Source organism: Rhinichthys klamathensis, unplaced genomic scaffold (genome assembly GCF_029890125.1).
Source record: "Rhinichthys klamathensis goyatoka isolate OS25496 unplaced genomic scaffold, OSU_Roscu_1.1 h1tg000245l_1, whole genome shotgun sequence".
Classification (NCBI taxonomy): domain Eukaryota; kingdom Metazoa; phylum Chordata; class Actinopteri; order Cypriniformes; family Leuciscidae; genus Rhinichthys; species Rhinichthys klamathensis.
Window position 1 is genome coordinate 435,848 of NW_026606767.1, and position 19,596 is coordinate 455,443.

General features: G+C 36.8%; 1 protein-coding gene and 1 long non-coding RNA gene across 3 annotated transcripts in view; both read left to right on the forward strand.

Annotated features, from left to right (window-relative positions):
* The first annotated feature begins 59 nt into the window (after positions 1-59).
* LOC130100613 (uncharacterized) lies at positions 60-1,469 on the forward strand. The gene is made up of 2 exons (XR_008808896.1): positions 60-199; positions 312-1,469. It is a non-coding gene; the product is annotated as an uncharacterized LOC130100613 (long non-coding RNA).
* A 1,839-nt stretch (positions 1,470-3,308) lies between these two features.
* atp8b1 (ATPase phospholipid transporting 8B1) overlaps positions 3,309-19,596 on the forward strand; it is a 139,956-nt gene continuing 123,668 nt past the window's right edge. For both annotated transcript variants that reach the window (XR_008808897.1, XM_056266131.1), the window contains exon 1: positions 3,309-3,410. The gene's annotated coding sequence lies outside the window, so the exon portion shown is untranslated. The remainder of the gene's footprint in view (positions 3,411-19,596) is intronic.

Below are 19,596 nucleotides of genomic sequence, written 5' to 3' on the forward strand. Positions count from 1 at the left end.
CATAATGCAAATGCCGTTTGCAAACTTTTTTTTTCATTAAAAACTTTTTTTTTGCTTTACTTTGGTTTTTGGGCTATAACATGACCTTTTCTTAGCGAGATTCTCCCAACTATCCTGCAAATGAGCCATCAGTACATGAAGACGCCCATCAGATGTGACCGTAAACGCTCCACACGCAACTCAGAGGGTCTCTTCACCTGTAAATATATAAATATATATATAAACAAACCTGTATGATGACATAAAGTATTGACTGATTTTAACCATATGAATGATTCTGAGGCTTTCTGGTTTCTTTTTCTTTCTAATAGAGTTGTTTTGGAATGGAAACTAATTGTTAAAAGCGTGAACCACTCAGGATACGTTCCTGCACATGCATGGGAAGCTTGCCGGGCCGAGGATCATCACCTCTCCCAGTCTAACATGCATTGGGATAAACTGGAAAACACTTTTAAAATCACACTTTTAAATCACGCCCCCAAACCGCATCTCGCTAACGACACGTCACATTTATCCTGCAGATGTGTGTGTAAGACTGTGCCGCGCTGGGCCGTCCCGAGGTTGGATCCTTAATGGTTGTTCTGATCATGCCGTCATTGTCTGCGTAGAGTTTGTTTTCCTCTCTTTCTTTTTTTATTGAACCTTGTAGCCTTGGTTACTGTCACCAAGAGACAGCCAAGTTTTGCGATTATGGGAAATGCATCAAGATGGAAATTAATCTTAACCTTTCAGCAACACTCTGTGTGTGTGTGTGTGTGTGTGTGAACAAACTGTGTGTTCATCACCTGTTTTCAGTATTGAGTTTGCATCCGCCTTGGTTTGAAGTCTGACACATTTTGCTTAATTTATAACTTATAAAGGAATAGTCCTCCGAAAATGACTCATGGGTGAACTATTCCTTTTTTTCTTTTCTTAATATGTCCCTTATTTTGTCATCTTATTGAGTGTGTGTCAATTTTTGAATCTTTTTTTCACTCATGTACGGTTCTCTGAGTATGTGCGAGTTACTGCAAGTCGTTCTTCCTTTTATAAATGCATTTCAACAAATGGCACCTGAATGTTCCTCTCTTTTGGTTTGTTTTGAAATGCTTTCATTAAAAACCAGAAAAAACCCACAAGAATCTGTTGGGAGCGACGTGACCTCTTGTGTGTGATGCAATGGATCGTGGCTTTAAGCTGTCTTTTTTAAATTAGTGATGTTAGCTAACTTAGTTGAAACACTGATACGTGAGATGAATCGAAGAAAACCCATCACGTGTTGTACTACTGCTACTCTGACATTATTTAAAACAGACTCGAGGGATATTTGTATATTTTCTATTACTAAAGGAACGGTGGCCTGTCGTCCTGAATTTCATTGTACTGTACAAATGCACTCCTGTCTCGCTCCCTTAGTCGCATGTTGAGTAGTTTGAGTTTTGTATATTTATTGTAATAACACAAAAATCAAATAAAAAACAACTACATAACCCATGTGTCTCGTTTATTATATAATGATTTTCAGTTCTTTTGCACTGTTATATTTGTATATATTTGATTATTCATGTTCAACGTTTGGGAAGTCATATTAAAGAGTGCTTACCTGGAGAAAAATAAAATATTGCATACATTTTTCAATAAGTTCTGTAACTATCATTGTTATTAAAACAATTGTTAATAGTAAAAAGGCTAAATACATATTTTTTTTCAGATGATTAGGCAGTTTTTTAATATATACACATTAATAAACTTTTTATTTATAGGCTACAGATATAACTCTGTAACATATTCATAAAATGTTGTATGTTATGTCATAAGAAAACGTGCAGAAGGGTGAATATTTTCAATCTTAAATTGCATCTCTTTTGCTTTTGGTGAAATTCGGATACCGCATTTTCTTGAACTTGTTGATTTCACATTTCTCTTGAATAAATGGATGTTAATCAGTAATACCTGCCCATCCTAGACGATCAATCAAAAGCTTTACCCAATATTGTTCTCTCAGTATTTATGCAATACACTCAAAAATTATAGCAAATGTAATCATAAACACTAAAGACCTGACTTAATGTTACGCAAAGCTCCAAAATCTTCTTGTACAGAAACGAAATAGGCTATAGGCCGCCTATAAACACGCTTTTGCACAATCATCTAATGTTCAATGTTTCCTAATTTTACATACACTTTAAACACCGTTAAGATTAAAATCCATTTAAAAAAATATGAAGTGAGGTAAAAAAAAGAAAAGAAAAAGATTGTACCGTTTAAACACAGTTTCGTGTTTCGTGTGAGACAGGCTTCGTCCTCCAGAGGGCGCGCGCGGTTTCGATGGTTCAGAAAGCTGCATTATATACAGTTTCAGGGCGTTTTTTTGTCTTATTGCAGGCATTTGCTCAATAAAACGTATAATCGTTTTGATATATTAACTCAAAATATTAAAATTAAGATGTTATAAAAGTAAATCACACCTGATGGAATCAGCTAAACCAGCGTTGAGAAAAGTAACAGTGTCACGTGATAGTCTATCTATGTTACGTTTTATCTGCGAATACTATCATTGAGAAATTTTAATATGCATTTACTTGAAAAATACACAGTAAAGAGTTAAAAGAAAAAGAAACATTTAGACCCATCATGCCTGACCGCTAAATCCGTCAGGACTAAAACACATACTTTTTTCTCTCAGTAGAGGGCGATAGATTTACATTTATTCAGGTTTTTAACACCCTCCCAAAGTTGAGAACAAACATTTTAAAACTAATTAGAAATTATATTAGGCTTTTCAAATAACTATTATATTTTTCTTATCTATAAACGTGTATTTAGATCAAAACAGCCACATTTTACCTTTACATTTCATTTATATTTATTCAGGTTTTGCACCCACCCAAAGTTGGGAAGATTTTAAAACTGATTAGAAATTATTATCTATATATCTATTAAGTAGCCCATTAAAATACCTGTACATGCATTGGAATTATTATTTTATTTATGTGATATTATCTATTTATGTGATGAATCTATATATATGTGATATATCTATCGATACCAGGACGCAGAAAAAATGACTACAGGAAAAGGAGAAATTTCCCCGCATAATTTGACTGTAAAATGAGTCACACCTTGCTTACCTGCGCGATCACGTGATCGCCGAGGAATGAGTTGCAGTCTTGGAGTGTGTCGGTTCAAAAAGGAAAGGGGGAGGAAAAAAAGAAAAGAAAGCAAGCCTCCTTCCATCATCCTAGTGTGTGTAGAATGGGTTTGTAGGAGTAAAGCTTCTCCACGTCCGACCAGTTTTTCCAGTTTGATTGAGGACACACACACACACACACACACACGGAGCAGCTCATACACACTGACACGCAGCGAACATGGAGCAATAAAACACACCAAACACCTTCAGAGGATTCACACACGTCGAGTTGAGATCGGTAAGTTATCTTTGAGGTTTTTTTTTAATACATTTTTAAGCCGTTTGTGTTCTTGTAAACGGTGTTTTGAGGGTGTGTCCCACCTTAGTTCCTCTACCTGTGTGTGTGTGTGTGTGTGTGTGTGTGTGTTTGGATGGACGACAGCAGAGAAACTGCATGTTTGTAAAGATTTATTCAAGTTTATGCTTAGAACATGTGTTTAAACTCTCATAAATGGTCTTTAGTTTAGTGGTTGTAGCGGTTCTTTGGAGGTTGAAAAAAGTTCTTGATGTTTCATGTTCTTGAGATCAATATTGGCATCATAGAGGTTCTCATAAGCTTTATTTTAGAGTTTGAACACTATCACTGTCAAATTATTGGTGGTTTACCTTACAGTGGGTAATTTTTAAATGTTATGTTCATTGAAATAAAAGAAATTGAGTTGATACAATGAAGGGGATTTGTTTAATCAACAGAAACTCCAAATATTATGTTATCTTGGTTATTTGACGAAGGAAAAAATGTGATAAGTCATGAAAAATATGTTTTTTACAGTTGTTCTGACTGAAGTATCAGTTGATAATATTTTTCTTATGCTTATGAGAACTGATTATAAGCAAACTCAGTTTTTGTTTGACATTCGTGCACTAAAAGTATAGTTGTATGGTTCTATTTATACTGTGATTCCACCCTGATTATGCACAAAATGACACGTCAAACGTACTTTTGTCAAAACATTACTTTTGCTTGGTCTAAGAACAAAAGCAATTCATTTTTTACATACAATTGTACACATTCAAACCAGAATTAGCTTCTCATTTGTTTGTGTTTGGCTCTGTTTGACCCCAGTAAGCAGTAAGACCACAAACCGTCCAGTAGTCAGAAATCTGATCTCTTGTTTTTCTCGAAAGGTCTGTGTCTTTCATGATAGAAGATTTCATTTCATGTGTTTCTGTAAGGCAATCTTTCCATCATGTGTTCATGTCAAGTCAGATGGGCATGTGTCGTAGTGTAGAGCGCATCAAACATGGCTGAATTAGTGTCAATTAAAACATACTAATGTTTCAAATTAGACCAAATTGACTTTATAATAAAAAAATAAAAATAGTGCTACAGTTTGCAGTAATATTACTAGTTGCTGATTCTTATAATCAGGGTTTTTACTGTCTTGGAAATGTTAAAAATGTGATTTCCAGGCCTAGAAAGTTCATTTAAATGAATAAAATCGTATATATGTTCCATATAGCGTGTTGGGAATGCAATCTCTCTAAAATTATTTATGAAAAGCTATTGCAAAATTCTGGAAAAGGGGAGTCTGGAAAAAAATCCATGGGAGTGTCAGTTTTGATGTGTTGAATACGGGTGTGTGGAGAAACCGAGCCAGTCGTGTGTGTGAACCCAGCAGACAGAGAGAGAGAGAGAGTCGTCCTGAATGAACGGTGGGTGTAAATCATCTCTGTCTGGGGGGTTTCTTCTCTCTGATGAATGAATCTGCTGTGAGAATGTCTGGACATGTTTTGACGCGATTGAAATGTCCATTATGTTGCTGTATTTGGGTTAAGTTGATCTGCCGCCTCACAGAACTGGTTTCCTCTGTGTTCAGAAGGACTGCAAACATTGTGAAATGGAGTGGGTGCAGTTTCTGTTGCTTTCTCTTTGAATTACAATTACAATCTGAGCATTTATTACATGCTTTAGTTATAATTTAACATTTTATCTGTGTCATTTTAAATGTCAGAATGGTAAATCTATTAGTTTTCACATGCATCAAACACATTTTCTGTATGTTGACTCATGGTAGTTATTGTATTAGAGATGCACTGATGTAGAAATTGGCTGATATTATATTATATATGCCATATTTCTATGGCTGATAACCAGTATTATGCTGATGTTATTACAGCATGTAATATGTATAGGCTTAATTTAATGTTATTATACGATAAATAAATGTTATTTGATTATAAGTTATTTTAATTGTTACATTAGCCCATATAATGGTGTATATAAAGTTGAATATTAAGACACTTTTCTTGTTTCAAGTAAAATCTAGAATCAAAACGCATTAATAAATGGTAGAAAAGATGCAAAACACAATAGCAGTGTTATATCATTGATATACTGTTTTAGCGGATATTTAATTGATATTTTGTCATTTTTATTAGATCTTTTTGAAATATGACTATATAGGTTTATTTATTTGTATTTCAGTTTGTTATTTTAGTACATCAAGTTAAATGAGAAATGTTGAAATGTGTTTTATATTTGATTTGATTTCAGTTAACGTTGATATATTATTACACATATAACTACTGAAAACTTGAAAAATAGTTTACATAGAATACTTGATGGTTAGTTGTGATTTAAATATTTTTGTATAATGATTTCTAAACTTAATTGTGTGTTCATCTTGTTGATAGATTGATTGTTTTGTGTTGTAATGGACTATTTTTTTTTCTAGCAGAAGCTTTAAGGTAATCTATCTAGTCTTAGATCAATATTTCTGTGCACTTATAGGTATACTTGGCAAGTAGTTGTTTAATAAGTAGGATAATACACAGTTATCCAGTCATTATTGATAAATCTTCTTCGGCTTCATGTCGGATCTCCCTGTAATGGTTTATTTGGCGACTGTAGTGCCTATAGACCTTATGCACCAGAGAAACAAGCGCAGCCATCTTTACAATTATGTCTTTGAACTTCTGTTTGTAACGGTAGCTCTGAATATTTTTATGGCATCGCTGTCGAAGAGTAATTAGCTGGTGAAGTGGATTTACTTATTGTAGAGTTAACGAAAGTTATCTTGAGCATTGTAATGTTGTAACAAATGTCAGAAGATTTCAAAACGAGCGGTTCATTTATAAATCCGTAAGATCTTACCTTCATGCTGTGGAAATACAAGCCAGAACTGGAATTTTAATGAAAAATACTGTTTTTGTTTTTTAATAAATTTTTCCCATAGGATTTTAAAATCTTCTTTGTTAAAGAGTTCTCCACGAGTTGAAATCACAACACTACAAACTTTGATTTGAAGCAAAAAAGTATTTGAAAATCGGACAAAAAGACAAAGACTGTGAACTTAACGGCTTTAGTGGGGAAAAAACTACAATCCCATGAAGCATTGTGAATGACATAATCGAATTAAAAACGATGGAGAAATATAAACCTACTCATTAACAAAAGTTGATATGTATAAAAATATGTTTTTGCAAAATATCCATATGTACAAACATTTCAGTATTTTGAGAGACTCTATTACGTCATTCGCTGAATCGCTGTGCTTCGTGGGAGTGGGCGGAGCTTTTGGCGTGTTGCTTGTTTTGACTCTCTGATTGGTGGAATTTTCTGTACAGCATCATGGGTAATGTAGTTTTTCACCATGAATTTCACAGTTAAACATGATTATTTTTAAAATAAGCTTAAAGGCCCACTGAAGTGCCTTGGAACGCGCAGCTTTGTATTTTGCGTTGATGTAATTTCCACTGAAACAGGAAGCTAAGGTGGGACATATTGAATGGCTCCTCCCCCTTTTCAAATAGCCAATAGCGTTTAGTTTACCTCACAGACCATGGAAGTGAATCCGAGCGCTGATGATACGTTGGATTCAATAGTAGAGGTGTGAATAAATACTAGCCGTTTCATTCTTAACCAACGTAGAGTTGGAAAACAGAATAAAACTTAAGCGTTTGAGCAACTGAACACACATCTCCAACCCATATTGCTCTGTGACGTGTCAACGGTCGCTTTGTCCAGGTGGTATTTATAGCATAGGGGGCGGAGCTTTAGATTCTAGAGAGCATTTGATTGGACAGAAGATGTGATGAGAAGTCCGCGGTGATGTCATAAAAATCTGTGATCCATTTTAGCGGAAGTGAGAGACTAAGTTTTGAATGCTTATATCTCCTAAACGCAAATTTTGTCATTGTTTTGGAACACACCAGCATATTCATAACCTTAAGGCTGACATATTCATACTAAAAGCTAAATCACTCAAATTTTTTAAGGGGGCCTTTAAATAATGCGGACTGACGGCTATTAACAACCTCGTAGCTCACAGTAAGGCTGTCTTTAAAGGTACTACTTGAACTTCATAGATGCAGACCAGTGCAGCGCTAAATTACATCATCAGGTGCGATTCTTCAACTCTGTGTAGTTCATTTGTAGGTTAAATGCATCACTGAAACCACTTCATGCAGAGTTTAGTTAGTTGTGACTCGAACGTCAAGTGCATGGATAATGCATGGGGCATCTGTCCCGGAAGACCCCCATCCTCACACATCTCCTGTTTCTGCTCTCGTCTTTCTCTAATGGAGGATACTGTTACCCATAGTGCTCTAGCAGGTATGAGAGGCCAAACACATGTAGTGGGGTGTAACACGACTCAATTGTGATACGTGGGAAAAGTTCACCTCCGTAAAGTGTTGCTAAACAATGAGTTTTAGCGGAGGAAGAGAAAAGATTTCTATGTTTATACATATATTTAAAGTAAGCATGGAATCAAAATTTACCAGTTTACTTTCTTCATGCATGTTCCGGATCATATTGTTATTGCAAAGAAGAAAAAAAAAAGGTTGTGTTAGTAATTTTCCAGTCAATTTCTGATTTATAACACTGTAAAAGATCCAACTATTTTAACTTAAGTTTAGTTGTTGCCTTAAAATTTTAAGTGTAATCAAATTGGCTGTACAGGTCACCTTAAATTATATTAAAAAGTTAACAGAGTTGAATCTCATAGCTGTAATTAATGAGTTAAAGTAATGTAAAAACATGAGTTGCCAATGCCATGACTTATTATTGTTCTCTTTCTCCTCTTTTACTAAATAGTTTTTCCTGGGCACCTGATATCTAATTTAGTGGCCAAATGATATGGATTTTTAAATGTTTTATGCTAATGTCACAACACTGTAAAAAAATGACTATTGCAAATAGTTATCACAACTTAAAATTCAATATTAGAATAAATAATAATGTGTCGTTTCTACTTAAAAAGCAAGTGTTCACGCTGCCTTCATTTTAAGTTCAGTCAACTTTATTTGAGTTATCTCAACAAAAAACGCTAAATTTTAAGTTAATCGCAACAGTCATTTTTTACAGTGAAACAAGGTGAACGATAGAGTTTAGTTGCCAAATTGCTAAAATTAGATATTTATTTTGCACGCTTTTTCACTCAAAAATGTTTTAAATGGTAATTGGTAAATGTCTCAGCACTGACCCAAGGAAGAGCTTACTTCACTTGTGAATTGTTGCAGTAATCTGACGATGTTAAAGATGTCAGTGTAAATAATCAGTCATATCTACTAATCTGTCAGCAAAGACCATTTAATATAGACATTAGGGCTGAAATCAATAACTATTTTATATGTTATGGCCTATAACCGATCTATATTGTTTAGTCTATTTTAAAACATCGAAGCCTCTAAAAACCTCAGGTCTTGATTAAGTGAAATCAGCCATCAAATGTTCAGTAAAAATGATGAATAACTCTGACATATAAACAGTGAATCCCTGATGATATATGCTTCCAATATCTATTCTTTGACGTTTTGTATTTCTGCTCGCCTCTTTATGTCGCTTCTTTTCTGAGCACACTTATTTTTTTTTTCAAATTGAACTTTTGTCAAAGCATTTCAGTGCACGGTTATTTAAAGAACTTAATCTTAATCAAATGAAGCCCCACGGTTTCCCCGTTAACAGTCACTCATCGGTATAAATTCAGTTTAGTGCATAATAAGGGTTAATATTTGTCTAAGAAAGTAGCAGAGAGTTGTAAACGTGCCAAGGGCTCGAAATGATTCAAGACGTTCCCATTGGATCTACTAGTGAAAGGGCTGATGGGTAATTCTGACAGGATGATACTCTTAAAAAAAAAATAAAGTTTTGTAAGATGCGTTGGTGCATGAACCACACTTGCAAAGAGTGTGAGGAGGTCTTGGTGGTGTGTGTTGTACTTTGTCAGGGTGAATTTTAAGCTTTAGGAAAGAAATCTTACTAATCAGATCTCTTTAATACTACAGATGAAATATTCTGAATTCTGAGAAAGTCTAATGTGCTCATATTTGCAAAATATAAGTATTATAATGCACTTCACGGCGCATTCAGGTTTTTGATGTGTTTTGAGAGTCTCAGTCTTGTTGCTGTTCAGGTTGTGCTAGTAAAATCTTCTCTGCCTCCAACACAACACAAGCAAATCGCTCACCAGAAGTGGAAGGATTTGAATTTCCTGACTTGTAAAGCAAATGGGTGAGAATTTGAATCCAGTGAATTGCAAAACTGATTTGCACAAGGCATCTTGGGAAAGTTTCCCTGAGTCACTCTAGAACCATGTTGTGTGTTAAATGCTCTTTTGAAAGCGTAAAAATGAAACAATTATTTACATTAATTATCACTTAAATCTATTTAATAACATGCAATCTATAAAACTAAGATCTTCGCTTGGCGAATATTGTGCTCATCAAACCAACCAGAAGTATTTCTGCTTTTTATCCGCATGTTTGTTGTTGTTGTCTTTTAATCAAGTTTCTGTGCGTTTCCTATTGTAGCCTCTAAAAAATGCTGGGTTGTTTCACCCCAATTTTGGGTCAAATATGGACAAACCCAGCCATTGGGTTAAACTTCTTTATTCATTTTTTAACCCAACGTTTTGGTTTGTCCGTATTTGACCCAAAATTGGGTTAAAACAACCCAGCATTTTTTTTAGAGTGGTATGATGCAAGAAATGTTCTTACACCTACTTGCAGGTTGGCAAACATACTGCTGTGATGCTTAAAGCTTACAGTCATTAAACCTCAATTTTGTCAAAAGTTTGTAAAATCATTGTTGGTCAGTGTGCCTCTAAAAAATGCTGGGTTGTTTCAATTCAAATTTGGTTCAAATATGGACAAACCCAAATATTGGGTTAAAAATGCAATTAAAAAATTTACAGTTGAAAGTGAAAGTTGAAGTTGGGTTAAAATTTGAAATTACATTTTTAACCCAACATTTGGGTTTGTCCATATTTTACCCAAATTTGGGTTAAAACAACCCAGCATTGTTTAGAGTGTATATTTATGTAAGAAAAGGTTTTATCAAATTCCCCTTCAGGTTTCAGTGGCCACCTTGATAAAATCTTAGCGAAGCTATTTTCTATTGTCTACTTGAATACAGTACAGAATCTCCAAAACGAGGTTTATCAATATTACTTTAAAAAAAACAATAAAATCTGCTAACATTATGTTTCCATCAATCAACATATTTTTATTTGAAACTTAGAATTTTGCACAAAAAAATGATGGAAACTTTGCATGTCAATTTACATATTCCCATAATCGAACTTTGTTTAAATTACAGATCGATTAATCGTTAACCATAACCTCTTAAATCCGAAGCTGGGGCGCTTCGTGAAACATTAGTAAACCATAGTAGATCACATCTTTATTAGTCCAAAACACAAAATAAGACAATACGTAGATCACGGAGTGGCATTGACACTGCCATGCGATCATGGCAGGTGGGTTGGTATTTAGTGGGAAGAGACCAATCGGATTGGTTTGATCACTCCGATTGACAGGTCTTGATTTATATATTGATATATTGTCTGGCTTTCGGGAACAACCATAGACGAGTCTAGTTCTGGCAGAAGAGTGACCTCTGACCCGACGCGTGACGTATTGACGAACGCAGAGGAAAGAGCCAAACAAAACACCGGTCACAAATTAGAAGTTTAAAATGAGAATTTTTAAAGCGAAATGTCAGAGGATTTCGATATAAGAGAAGAGGAGCTTGAGTTTGTTGCCCAGCTCTATTTGTTTGAACCGCGAGAGGATCTTATGAAGAGAAGCTTATGCTACTCTTACGTCATGCTTCAGGTCAGAGGTCACTCTTCTGCCGGAACTAGACTCGCGTACGGCCGTTACTGGAAGCCAGTGATTATAGTTTATAAAGTTATAAATGTGGATATTTTTCACACAAAAACGCATGGCTTCACTTTAGAAGGCCTTTATTAACCCTTTGGAGTCGTATGGAGTACTTTTATGATGGATGGATGTGCTTTTTTGTGCGTTTTAAAATTATAAAGCTTGGAAGAGCCAGGATACTTCTAATATAACTCTGATTGTGTTTGGCTGAAAGAAGAAAGTCATACACACCAATAGGATGGCTTGAGGGCGAGTACATAATGGGATTATTTTCATTTTTGGTTGACTGATCTCTTTAAGATTATTAGTTTATGTATGTTAAAATTATTATGTAATTTCCATCTTCAATAATGCCAGGCATCTCAGGTCAATGTTTGATATGGAATTGTAAATGCAATTAAAATGGATAAATCTTAATAACTTCAGGCCTAAATTTGTTCCGCCGGTCCTGATGGCAGTGAGACGTTGGCAGAAGCGGGTTCATCTCTCCTCTCAGGTTGCACAACAGCAGGTGAACGTGATCTCAAAGGGTTCCCTTTGTGTTGTCCTTCCCCTTATTTCCCGAGCCCATCCCCCCGTGTGAAAGGGTTACCATAGCACGGCCCCGGGCGAGACTTTCAAAACCGTTTTCCCGAGACCAGAAGCACCTGGTCGCTCTTATATTCACGTCACTGCAGACCTACAGAAGGTCTTTGTGGGCGGCGATGGTGGTTTTGACTCTTGAATGGGAGTCTTTGTTCTCATCATCATAGAATTGTGAGTATGTTATGACGTGGCGTCAGAGATCAGGATAGTCGATTAGTGTCGTGCGCAGAACAGGAAAGAGTTCTCGATGGAAATACTTTTTTTTTTTAAACCCCCAACAAACAAACAAACAGACTGATAGATGCATATCACACACACATAGATACAACTGATAGATGGTTTCCATTCAAAAACATATGTTTAAAGCCAAAGGGCTCTTATTAAAACATTCCAGAGCTTCTTGAAATGCCTGCATGCATTGAGAACTGACTTGTTATATAAACTGAACATTTCATTTTACAACACTTAATTCTTTAACATCAGCTTTTGTTAAGAGAAAAAAGACATTTTGGAAAAAAAAATTATGCAAAATTGCTAAGTGTCAAAATTCTGAACTAAGTGTGGTGATATAAATAGTCAGACAGACGGCTGAAGGGCTTGAGTGTGTGTGTGTGTAAGTGGATGATATCTCACTCACCTAACGTGTTGTTCAGGTAATGTCAGACTGAAGGTATGTTGTATATAGTGCATGTGAATAGTTTTAAAGGTTATACACGTCAACTATAAATATGACCAAAAGTCTGAGCCGAAGTTTTAGTTTAACTCTTTCCCTGCCAGTGTTTATTTTTTCAAATGTTGCCAGCTAGCACCAGAATTTTTTATAATTTTCACAAAACTTTCATGTCCCCCAGAATGTTTTGTTGAATGAATATACAATATATTAGAGTTGCATGATTAATCGTTAAGAAATTGCAATCTGGATTCAAACACACACGTGATCTTATTCCTATAAAACAGCGGTTCGTCTATAGTGTTTTCAGACCTGTAGATCGTTTGCTTTGTTCCTGAAAGAGGGACCTTATTTGTTTCAATGTTGCATTTTCTTCTTGGGTCAGTTCGCTTTCACAAGGCAACATTTCATAGCGTACCAAAATGTGTTCGTCACATGTGAGTAAAACTGTCTTCTTATTGGTCAGAGTTTCCTCTGAGAAATCCATCAAGATGGATTGACAAGTTCGCTCCTCAAACTTATGTTAGCTTCATCTGTAGCTGTCAAGAGTGACACGTACAAACACTTATATGAATGTAGTTGTCATTCCCGCTCTGGGACATGGATTGCCGGAATATTCTGTCAATGCTGAGGAGGCGTTGTGTCATTAATGCCTACAAATTCTGTCAATGGCAGGGAAAGTTAATACAAAATTTCTCATTAAGAGTAAAAAGTGATCACCTACAACCTACATACATATAGGTGAACAAAATCCATCTAGTTTTAGATTAAATTATTTTAGATTAGATCCATCCATCCACCCAACCACACACCCACCCATCCATCCACCCAACCACACATCCACCCATCCATCCATCCATCCATCCACACATCCACCCATCCATCCATTCACCCATCCATCCACCCACCCATCCATCCATCCATCCATCCATCCACCCATCCATCCACCCATCCATCCATTCACCCATCCATCCATCCACCCACCCATCCATCCATCCATCCAACCACCCATCCACCCACCCATCCATCCACCCAACCACACATCCACCCATCCATCCACCCAACCACACATCCACCCATCCATCCATTCACCCATCCATCCACCCACCCATCCATCCATCCATCCATCCACACATCCACCCATCCATCCACCCATCCATCCATTCACCCATCCATCCATCCACCCACCCATCCAACCACCCATCCACCCATCCACCCACCCATCCATCCACCCAACCACACATCCACCCAACCACACATCCACCCATCCATCCATTCACCCATCCACACATCCATCCATTCACCCATCCATCCACCCATCCATCCACCCAACCACACATCCACCCACCCACCCAACCATTCATCCACCCACCCAACCACCCATCCATCCAACCACTCAACCACACATCCATCCACCCACCCAACCACACATCCACCCATCCACACATCCACCTATTCATCCATTCACCCATCCACCCATCCATCCATCCATCCATCCACCCACCCAACCATTCATCCACCCACCCACCCATCCATCCAACCACACATCCACCCATTCACCCATCCACACATCCACCTATCCATCCATTCACCCATCCATCCATTCACCCACCCATCCATCCACCCATCCATCCAACCACACATCCAACCACCCATCCATCCATCCATCCACCCATCCATTCATCCACCCATCCACCCATCCATCCAACCACACATCCACCCATCCACCCATCCAACTACACATCCATCCATCCAACCACCCATCCACCCACCCACCTATTCATCCATTCACCCATCCACCCATCCATCCATCCATCCATCCACCCACCCAACCATTCATCCACCCACCCACCCATCCATCCAACCACACATCCACCCATTCACCCATCCACACATCCACCTATCCATCCATTCACCCATCCATCCATTCACCCACCCATCCATCCACCCATCCATCCAACCACACATCCAACCACCCATCCATCCATCCATCCACCCATCCATTCATCCACCCATCCACCCATCCATCCAACCACACATCCACCCATCCACCCATCCAACTACACATCCATCCATCCAACCACCCATCCACCCACCCAACCACACATCCACACATCCACATACACACATATATACACACACACACACACACACATACATACATGCGTCTCAGGATCATTTTAATATCCATATAGCATCTCCAGAACCCTAAACGGCCACAAATATAGTTACTGAAGAGGGTTTTGTTGAATCTGAGAACCTTGATTTTGAGGAATGAACCATTTAGAGGAATAAAGCATTCAAAGCTCAACATGTGGAAACCAATGTAATTATTTGGTCTGTTAAAGAAAATCTTAATGAAATTCTCTGATTCATCCACTTGAACCTCGGGAGGTTTGTTTCTCTCAGACCTCAGCTTTTCATAGCTAAAAATGTCGCCTACTGTGGCGTTGCATCACATACGCAAAGTCGTGGATAAACATGGATGTGTGTTTTGCATGATGTGTTTCTTTCTCTTTCCGGGTGTGTGCTCTGTTACGCTCTTTACACAAGTTTGCGGGAGCATCCTGGTGGATTGTGTGTTTATTTCAGCATTGGTAATCATGGCAGTGCTTGATAGTCTCAGTACTGCAACTTTATCTCAGACTTTAAAATTATTTATCCAGGGTTACATTCAACAAACATCCTTAAGGGAAAAGTTTCTTGGCACTTCATATGATAATAAACCAAGAAAGGCATTGGTCTTTTGTTGTTGGTAAATGTGGTAAGTCATCTTCAGCCATCACTCATTCATGTGATGTACAGTTAATGGATATTTAAATATTTAAAGAGGTATTCTTCCCTGCTGAATTTTTTTCCAAATTAATCTCTTATCAAACATTGACCTTAGATGCCTGGCATCGTTGAAGATACTTTAGAGATGCTTGAGCGCTCAGCTGGATCGAGAATACCTCAGTTTTTCATAAGACCAGAGAAGGATCATCCTGTGATTGTGGCGACATTTGCATCTGAGAAATGAAACTCATCAGCCATTAAACTCATGAAATCCGAATTGACCCTCTGACTATTAACCGTCAACTCTTTACTTTCTTAAACCATGTTCCTGGTGTTAATGTGAATTATTCATCAATGTATTATATTCCAAAAACAAAACATACCAAATGTTTGTCTTGTTCACAATCTTTTATCAAAATGCAGCGACTTTCCTTTTTATCTGACATAACCAATATTTATATTTATGCAGCCACAGCATATAGCCTTATTCGGACGGGACTGAACAATGTTTGAGTTTTAATTCTTATCAATTGACATCTGTGATTTAATGTACCGATTCAGACGGGACGAACGTGTTTATTACAGAGGTGGGAGTGTGTATTTTCTAGATGGACGTCTGCTGTGCTTCATCACGTCATCACATGACGTATATGTTTTTTAATTAATGACTTATTGATATAGCTTTAATTCATTATTAAAACCCTATTTAAATAAAAGCTGCAGTCCGTAACTTTTTTAAGTTAAAAATAATCCAAAAAAATTATATGTAAAAAAACATTTTCTGCCAGTGGTCAAAACTATCTGCTTGCCATAGCTAGATTCAAAACGGTTAGCTTGTAATAATGATTTTAATTCCAGTGGTACTGGTGGGTTTCCGCGGGAAATTCGAGCATGTCTTTGCGTCATTACGTCACACCCGTACACATGAAGAAGGAGTTTCGGCTAGCCGGCTATACTGCGCGTGACGAGATGTTTAGATGTATAGGCTTTTCTCGCAGCACTTTACATAATTAAACTTATGGCATCCAGAAAGATCCAAACAACAATCATCAGTGTCAACTGGAGATTCAGCAGTTATAAAACCCAAAAGACTTCGTACTTCGGATTTACGGTGGCTAGAGAAAGAGAAAGAAACCGTCTCATGCGAACACAAGGATTTAAACATCGGCGGGGCTTTTGAAAAGTGCGTGAACTCCGTGTTTTGAAGGGGTTCGAAACGGAAGAAGAGACGGCTTTTTTCTGCTGAACAAGTAAGTTAAGACATTTCAATAGTTCAATCGTGTAACAGTACGTTTTCTCAATTCACACAGTTATGGAGTTTCCTTTGTTGTGCCTTTCTCGTTTTGCTATTATGGAGAATATGAATTCTGAACTACACAGGTAACCATAAAACACATTAAATTTAACATTAGTCAGTCACGCAATGCTGATGTTGTTAACATGAACAATTTGAGAACAAAGTAGGCTATAATTTGCACGGTTGCTGTAAATCGCGTTGATTAAATCTAACGAAGCTTATCATGTCGAATGCTTTTTCCCCCTTAGTTGGTCAGAACAAAAATGGATGTTACTTGTTCAGAAGACATTTTCTTATGAAAATTCTTATGTTGGTCAAACTTTCAAAAAGTGAATCTGTGATTCTGTATGACAGTATCCACACAGCGTGGTGACTGACAGCAGCACTCGCCTCAAAGCACTGTGTTCATCCGCGCTGTTTCATGCCGATTTACAACCCACCTAAAGATGATAATTCTGCGAATCACTGCAGTTACAGATTTCGAACAGAGAGATGGCGTCAAAGAGGAAAAGCTACGGACTGCAGCTTTAAATAAACTTCACATGAGTGGCTGTTTATAATAAACCAACATAAGTGAGCAGAGACATCTAGACAAGTGTCTTACTTGACACGGATATTAAAATGGCTCTAAAGATTGATATTAAAATGTGGCTCTATTTATCAATTTTACAATTAATTCAATTAATTAAATACAGTATCAGCAATCACGACATGCTCATTCGGACAGGGTTAGATTTCTCCGAGGACTGTTGAGTCTGCTGAAAAACAGTAGCGATTTGCCCTGAAATTGTTTGCTGAGGTTGTGTGAGGAAAAACACAGACAAGGCAGATTCGGACAGGATTGAAATCACAAAGTAGGCCTGTGAAACATTAATTTCTCTAATAGTCCTCCATGAAAACTAGTCCCGTCCGAATAGGGCTTTTGAGAAACCACCCAATAATTCCCTATGGATTCAAATTGTTTTGCCCAACAATATATTTTGTTCTTTTTCTAGAAACCTGTTTCACTCTCAAATGCATCACATTATGAATTGTTAAAATGAGTTGTGAATGTTGTTGACCTGGCATTTGTTCCATAAAAGTCGTTCGGTGTGTTATATATTGTATATTTATATAGGCATTCCTGGAGCTCAAACAGTAGCGCATGAAACTAGCAACACAAACGTCATGGTTTCAATTCCCAGAGAATACATAAAATACTTCTAAAATATAAAATATGAAACCTCACATATACATATTCTTGAAAATATGTAAAAATGTAAACGTAGCACAGTACCACCAGTCAAAATTAGTGACATTATTTTTTTATGTAAATTATTATAAATTATAAAAAATTATAGTAATTTAACTTTTATATAAGCATATTTTTATCTACATTTTTTTAACTGGAAAGATATCGGAACCACATTATAGAGCCATGACATATTTTCAGAAAACGTTTCAAATGTATTTATAAATGCAAGTAATATTATTATTATTCAAATCTACAGTTTTAAAAAGTTTTTTTTAACTTATTTGCTTTCTATTGGAGCTGTGTATATTACATTTTTCCATATGAAAATGAGTGACCTCATCTGACCCAAAACTAAACAAACACTGTGTGATTTACTGTCCATGGAGAGAGTCTGTATGGATGTGGTTTCCAGTGTTTTGTGACTGCTGGTGTAGAATGATGGACAGAGAGTGTTTGTGTGTGTGTGTGTGTGTGTGTGTGTGTGTGTGTGTGTGTGTGTGTGTGTGTCTGTGTAAAGGGTGGAGTCGGGTTTAACATCAGCTGTGTTTGTTTGTTATGAATAGTTGGCAGATTCAGCAAAGGTAAACTTATGACCTCAAACATATGTATATTTAATGTTGCCTTTTTGATTTACTTAAGGTGCAATAAAGTGGTTTCTTTTTCTTGCAAGAATAAAAAAATCAATTTCATTCAAAGTGAATCATTCTGAATGACCAAAAATGGCTTTTGAATTCAATTAAAAACCTATTGAATCAAGTCTAACTAACCATTGTCCCACCAAGTTTTCGAAATGCCCCCACAATCAATTAAAATATTTTAATTGATGTTTTAAAATGATTAATAAATCCATTTTAACGGCAACTTCTAAATTTCATTCAAAAACATTTGTCAATAGTTTTAGTTTTATCCATTTTTATCCACATGTAAAAATATGTATGGACATCAAGTTTATAATCAACTTTAGTCTTAATATATTAATGGACTTTGCAGGAACAAAAAAAATATTTAAATAACTTTGTTTATGAATACGATGATTCAGTACCAACCACAGTACTAAATAGTTACCATATTCATATACAATGTTATTTGCATGCATTTGTGTGTAGTGTACAATCTGTGTGTTTTTCTGCAAGCCAAATCATTGTTTTGACGTCGCAGCACGACATGCAACTCTGTGTATTATTGGGTCTCTGTGCTGTCTATGTACCTGTTCAAAAGCCTTAAAGGTGCAGTGTGTAGATTTTAGCGGCATCTAGTGGTTCGGTTGCGAGTTGCACTAATAGCTCAGCCCACTGCTCACCCCTCCCTTTCGAAGAAGCTACGGTGGCTAAACCGGGACAAACATATCGTCGTCTGAGACAGCAGAGAATAGCCAGAGTAAGCCAAGTTTCTGTACCACAGTCCATTATAAACCACATCATGGATAAAGTTTACAAAGCCATAGTCAGGTGAGGATCAAGGGTCTTAATATATAATTAGGGCTGTCAGTTAAACGCGTTATTAACGGCGTTAACGCAAACCCATTTTAACTGTGTTAACTTTTTTATCGCGCGATTAACGGTCTTTTTGGCCTAACAAACTTTGTAGTTTTTTTCACATGCTTTTGCAACAGGATGCGGCATTCCTTTAAAATGGCTTATGCCGCGCGAGGACGTTTTGAAAGCGCAAGCAGATCTAGCTAGACCGGAAACAAAATAACAGCACGACGCTGCACACTTGTTTAGGCTTGTGTGATCAAAGTGATCTGTGTGTTG